This window comes from Amblyomma americanum, chromosome 2, assembly GCF_052857255.1.
Source record: "Amblyomma americanum isolate KBUSLIRL-KWMA chromosome 2, ASM5285725v1, whole genome shotgun sequence".
NCBI lineage: Eukaryota > Metazoa > Arthropoda > Arachnida > Ixodida > Ixodidae > Amblyomma > Amblyomma americanum.
The window spans coordinates 39,379,259-39,386,284 of NC_135498.1; positions in this window are offsets into that span (position 1 = coordinate 39,379,259).

The following is a 7,026-nucleotide window of genomic DNA, read 5'->3' on the forward strand; positions in this document are numbered from 1 at the left end:
CCGGCGGTGCGAACAGATCAGCTTCATTGCCCACTGCACGATAGCAGTATATGCTATCGCCGCAGCCGATCATGCTTGGCGTTGAAACACGAAACACGCTCTCACCCTGTGCATTGCACATCGTCGTCTCTATCAACTTCCTCTGCGGCGCGAACAGATCCCAGCAGCTTAATCTCGATGAGAGCTTAGCCTGAGTCTAATATCATCGCCAGACGTGCTGACGACCCAGGAAAGCAAAACCATGAGCCAATCAGGCTAAAACACGCTTTCGCAATTCGACTCGGTTTAACTACGTTAGAACTCTGTTATTTTTTGCATGAATGGTCACTAAGGATCCTTTTTTTTTGAGCTTGCGTTACATGAGAGCCACTTTCACCAGTTATTCGCCTACTTAGTGCAGATATCTATTAGCAGCTCGCGGTATGCGAGCAGCCTTAATAGGAGACATAATCATGTAATGATGCGCCACTCCATCTGATAGACAACTAGACGCTTCAAACTGCGTCATATTATGTTACAAATAATTGCTACCTGAAGAACGCACATGAAACTTACAAAAATCTTTCTATTTACCCCTTCACCGCACACCACAATGCACAGAAGCAGACACTATTCATGAACTTATTTTTTTTTCTGAATATTTTTTGTTTTTAAATTCATGATTCGCTATTACGGACGACTCAATTTATGGAGATTTTTGCTCGGGGACCGAAGTATTCATATTAACGAGGCACAACTACCGAGAAATGCGTAGTCTATTACAAAATGCAGGCCTGCAGAAATATGGGGCCTGCAGAATGTCCAATGAAAAACACGGCACTTGAAACAGCTGTAGTAACCGACCAGAAGCCACTTTTAAAGAGGATATGCACAGTCGATGGGAGAGTACTCAACCCAGTAAAATAAAAATATGCACAAAAATAAAACCAACAGTCAGTGTACAGTATGGGAGCTCTCTCAGTAATAATATGATACAAAATAAGCGCAGAACCTAAATGACAGTTCAGGCCGGGTGTTCCTCACTAATCAAAACAGATTGTGTTTAACTTCACCAACAGCATAGCAGAGTTTGTAGCAAGGAGCTTGCAAATACCAGAAAGCGCGAAGCATACTGCGGTCACCATCGAAAAATTGAAGGTGCCAACGTCCGCAACTGCGTACAACAGCCCCTGAGTTGAAAGAACGAACAAGAGAATAAAAACCCTAAATCTCCATTGCAGGAAAAAAATATATATATCTAGACATGAAGAAAGAGAGGCGGCAGCTCCTATTAGTTGTGAAACGTGGCTTGCCTGTCCAGAATAACATGTTGTAATGAAGACTTCGCGTTACTGAAGAGGGAGAATAACAACATTGGTGAACAGTGTGGAAACGTTATGCACACGCAAATTTGGTCGAAAAGGGCACTGGCAACCTTCGTCCGACAACTTTCGAGCATGTAAGGACGAGTTCAACGACACTGCAGGCAAAAGTAGTCAGTTCATGTAAAATGCATTCCCTGATGGAGAAGATGAGTTCCAAAAATTCCTTGATGTGCACAGTAAAAAAAAACTTAAAGTACACCGTAGCAAGTGGTCGCACGATCACCAGCAGAATATATCATTATCTGCACGTGAAATGAGCGTAATGAGGTGGTAGTCGGACGTTAAAAGTTCACTTCGCAAGTTCGCATGCGCTATTCCGTGCTGGTTTGCGAGGACGCTTGGGTAGCTTAGCTCAAGGAGTGTTTAGTAAGCTTTGCCCCCCCCCCCTTTTTTTTTTTTTGGGATGCACAGGGAGAAGAGAATATGAACAAGAAAAGAAGAAAAGAAAGGAGGTTAACGATAAGAGGATTTCGGTTGCCTATCCTGCAATGAGGCAAAGGGTAGAGGTGCAGTAAAAGGGAAAGAGGAGAAAGACAGGGGTGCAATAACGATCAAAGACCTCAAACTAAAGGTATGAGTGCGCAACTTGTCGCATAAGTGATGAAACTCCAAGGCGTAGCATAAAAAAAATGACCGTCGATTTTCGTAGTTCATTATAATAATAATAATAATAATAATTGGTTTTTGGGGAAAGGAAATGGCGCAGTATCTGTCTCATATATCGTTGGACACCTGAACCGCGCCGTAAGGGAAGGGTAAAGGAGGGAGTGAAAGAAGAAAGGAAGAGAGAGGTGCCATAGTGGAGGGCTCCGGAATAATTTAGACCACCTGGGGATTTTTAACGTGCACTGACATCGCACAGCACACGGGCGCCTTAGCGTTTTTCCTCCACAAAAACGCAGCCGCCGTGGTCGGGTTCGAACCCGGGAACTCCGGATCAGTAGTTCAGCCAAAGGCGAATTAGGTGCGCGAGTATTTCGGTTTCACCTCGGTTTCAAAGCTCGGATCCATTGTTCACGGATGAAAGTGATTCTGGGAGCGACAGTGAGTTAATGGTCATGTATGCGGGCTTGGTCGCTCTCTACTGTGCATTCATAGACCCCTGGGGGTCCCCATACCACTCCGGGCGCAGTGGTGCGGCGGTTAAGCGGTGCGCCACTCCCCTGAAATGGCAAAGGGTGCTACCGGTGGGACTCTTGAGAGCCAGGCTGGTCTTCTCGAGAAACCTCTCGCGACCAGTCATTAACAGAACTTCCACCTGCAAGGGTGGGCAGTTTGCCCACAACCCGATGGGCAGTGGCAACTGAGCAACCTCCCAGGAGTATACCGGTGGTTTCAGCGAACACTTTCAAAAACTTTCAAAAATAGGCTTTTTGGGACAAAAATATGGCTTTTGCGGCATAGTATTAAAAGTGTTCGCGGACACCAGAAAACCGGGGAACCGTCTTAAGTAGTAAGCTGGTTAACTAATTCCTGATAACTAACTTTTTAACTATCACAGAAAGGCAACTGGTTGCAATCAGCGATTTGTAGCCGGTCGTTAGTAATAGCCATATAAGTTTTAAGATTTTCGAAAACGCGATTACGCTCGCCGCTGTGGCTCGATAAAATTTCGCTCCATCGTGCGAACATCCATGTGGTTTCTAAAGCGTGCAGGCAAAACAACCCCTCCAGTGCACGTAACTAGTCGAAAAAGCCAAATTTTCTCGAGCCACAGCGTCAAGGGTAATCGCGTTTTCGAAATTCTAAAAACAGATATGGCTATTGCTAAGGACCGCCTACAAATATTTGATTGCTACTAGGCGCCCAACTCTTCTTGTTAAAAAGTTCATTACTAAAAGTTAGTTAACCAGCCTATTACATAAGACGATTCACCGGATTTCTGTTGTCGGCCAACACTGGTAATACTATGCCGCAAAAACCATATTTCCACCCTAAAAAGCCTATTTTAGAAAAGTTGAAAATGTTCGCTGAAACTTCCGGTATATTTATACACACACAACTGGGCAGGTTGCCCACACCAGGTGGGCAGGTGGACAACCTGCGACTAAGCAGGCTACAAACAGACAGACTGACAAATAAACAACGGCTAAGCTCGAAGAATGCCCACTATAAGTGCTAGTGCACTAAAAAAAAACTCATTTGCCTCTTCCACACGAGCCCATCGCTTTTCGGCACTGCCCCCGTCCGTCCGTTCATATCTATGACACACTGATCTATGACGTAAGCAAAATGCGGTGGCGCTGCTGTCGTCGGCTGGGCATGGCTGGCGGTGCAGCTACGGTTATGCCCCATAGGCGTACATGCAAGCAAAAGTTTTCAAAACTGCCTTCTTATTTCTCATTGCATCTATGATGCCATCCCTTCGTGAAGAAAAGCCGAGTACATTCTAGGGTAGAATGTGAAACTATGATATGAAATTTCAATGGCGATAAATATTTTTTAGATGCTGCACGTGCTGTGGGAGTCACCCATCTAAACAAAACACGCATGTAAACAAAACTTTCGCAAATACTTTTCTCATTTCACCGAGTACCCGTGGAGGCTGTCGTTAAACCGTTGGCGAGTACTTTGCAAAAGACTGTGTCTAAGCTTGCAACACCATTTCTGAGCTGATATATTTTAAAACTTCACGATAAATGCGTGTTATTTATTAGGCAGGACATACTCCGACAGGCATTCTATCAACTGGTTGTGTCTCCGAATCACACAAGCTTCTCGTGGGGTCTGACATACTGCCGAGTGCGCTGCACATGCTCCCTAATACAATAGTTCAAACTAGACAGCCTAGACAGCTCTACACGAAAAAAAAAATTGTCAAACGTTATGGAAAACGAAAAAAAAAAGAGCGAACTGCGCATTGTAGTAGACGACGACGCAGACGATACCCCCAGACGCCTCCGGCTCTATATTAACTGGACTCTACCTCCAATTTCCTCAGGCGTTCTTCATGCATTTTACTGAGAGCTTCTCGCGTTTCTAACGATGTCTGACCCATATCCCTCTTGCCTCGTTTGTGTTTTTGCCTTGGGCACCTAGTGCTAATCTTCCAAGAGCTCTCCGATTTATGTCTAGCCTCGACTGAATTTGTGCCCTTAATAACATTTATTGGGCCTACATGAAAGTCATGACCACGCAGAGCACATTCTCCCGGCGCCTAGCAGGTGACCATGACAGCTGTCAGTCACGCACATATCTCACTTCAATAGCGGAAACCCGTCGCCAATCATTGGCACTGCGAACGTTCAGACAGGCGCCAGCCGCTTGCAGCCCGCGCTACAGAAACGAGAAAACCGGTGATCTTTCCTCTGTCTCTGCGGCCGCCACGTCTGTGATGCTTCCTCTTCAGGTTACCTCCCCCCACCCTCCGCCTTCTCCTTCTTTGATGCTCCAGGTTGCCCCCTCTCTCTCTCTCTCCTTTGCCTCTTTCCATTCACCTCTCTATCTCTGCGTCTGCTGTGATTCGCCCCCAGTAACTCCAAGCGAAGGGAAATGGGGATTGGGGGAAAGGGGAAAGATCAGAGGGCAAGGGAAGCCTGCGCGCGATGGCGATCGTCCTCCACGGGTTCCCGCCGGATCAGACGGCGCACTCAGGAGCCGAGGCTGAGGGGTCTCCTGAGAAGCAACAGTTGGTCGCGGCACCTCATCGACCCGGGCTGAAACGCGGAAGCGGTGTGTGGCGCGCGCTCTCCCTCTTACACCGCCCTGTACTTCGCTTGTCTTTGAGTGTGTGCGCGTGCTCGCGTGTGTTTTGGAGCGTGGGCAGTAGCTCGCAGCTATAGGTAGACGGCTCGAGCCGCGCTGATGCAGCTGGAGTTTCTTCGGGCATCCCACGAGCGTGTGTGCAGGGTATACTTGTCCCTTTGGGGAACCGCCGAAGCGTGCTCGATTCGCCAGCCGAGACGCTCCGCGGCTACCAGCTCCTCACTTGGCTTTCGCCTCATGCGACTGCCTATGTAGCACTGTTTTCCCCTATCTTGCGCTTCACTGCACTAAGCTGGAATACAGGCTGAATGTGTTTCGAAAAGCTCGCAGCCACACTAGCAGCGTGGGACTTAAATACCGGTGAAGGCTGCCACAGGAAAGTGCAGCTACACCCGTTTGAAAATACACGATGCCCCCCAACCCCGCTTCCACACTCATAATCTGAGCTTTATTTGAGTTCCACAGGCAACCGCTACACAAGACGGTTATTGTTGTTCAAGATGTGGACTTGAACAACGGGGCGTAACATCACCTTCCATCTAAACCAATCTAAGATAGTCATAGGTGATCGATGCAGTGGCTTAAAAGAGGACTTAAACATTCAATTATTAGGAGGTCTCGACTCAATTCAAGGTACGCTCAGTGGTTATGGCGCTCGGCTGCTGACCCAAAAGACGCCGGTTCGATCTTGGCCGCGGCAGCTGAATTTCGATGAAGGCGAAATTATAGAGGCCCGTGTACTGTGCGATGTCAGTGCACGTAATGAACCCCTGGTGGTCGAAATTTCCGGAGCCCTTCACTACGGCGTCCCTCATAGCCTGAGTCGCTTTGGGACGTTAAACGCCCATAAACCACAAACCATAAACCTCAATTCAAGGTACCTGAGGCGAAACGCAGATGAGCTGTAATGGTTGTTACAGGAAAAATTGAGGGCAACCAATAAGAATTAAAATAAAATATGAGAGTTTTGCTCTTCGTGGGGCATAAATAAAATCAAAGGCATTCCAATGGAGTTGAGGAGAATTGTGAAGTTCAACGGCAAAAAATAAATTTTCTATACCTCCCTAAATAACAGAGCAACCTGAATTAGACTACATTACCGACGGTGTTGACAAAGTTGACTGGTTCAATGGTTATTTTCAATCGATTCTTAAGCTCCAAAACCTTTATACAACTCGGATCCGCCGAACTCTAATCACCGTAACCACGAAGGAATATTTGAATTGCTAACTCAATCAGACTCATACTCGGCCTCTGGCCTGGTTTTCATTCCACGTTCCGTTTTACAGGTCGGTGCCACAAGCGTAGCCATGCTCCTTGTTTACTGAGTAAGTCCCACGAAAGGAGTGAGTTTCTTCAGAATGGAAAACGAATAAAGTGGTGCCTGTATTTAAAGCGGGTCTGGGTAGCGTTGACTCACGTTACACACCGATTTCAGTTACATGTGTGAGCTGCAAACAATTAGAACAATTAGTCTACTGGAATGTAATTTACCCCTTCCAGGCTTGAAATTTATTTTTTTATTCCCAACACGGCTGCGGAGCTGGCTTGCCATTCATTTTAAAATTAACTCACAGCGTATTTTATTCACTTGAGTCATTCATGCAAGTTTACATGTTCAGCTAAATTTAAAAAAAACTTATCGATTCCATACCTCACTCTTCTACCTTTTACACTTTCATACCTACGTATCATTGCTCATAGCTTTATGAAATGCTCAAACATTTGTTCTATCTAAGGCCTCAGATTTAGGACTACTACTGTTTTTAGTTTACATAAATGGCATGTGTACTAACGTCCTGAGACATAAGGTTGTACACTGACGACTGCGCCTTATACAATCATATATCCACGCAGACAGTTACTTATTAGCTGTAAGCAGATATTGAGCGTATCACATCATTGTGCCGCAAATGAAAAATGATAATTATTTTCTAAAAATGTATTAATGATTAGT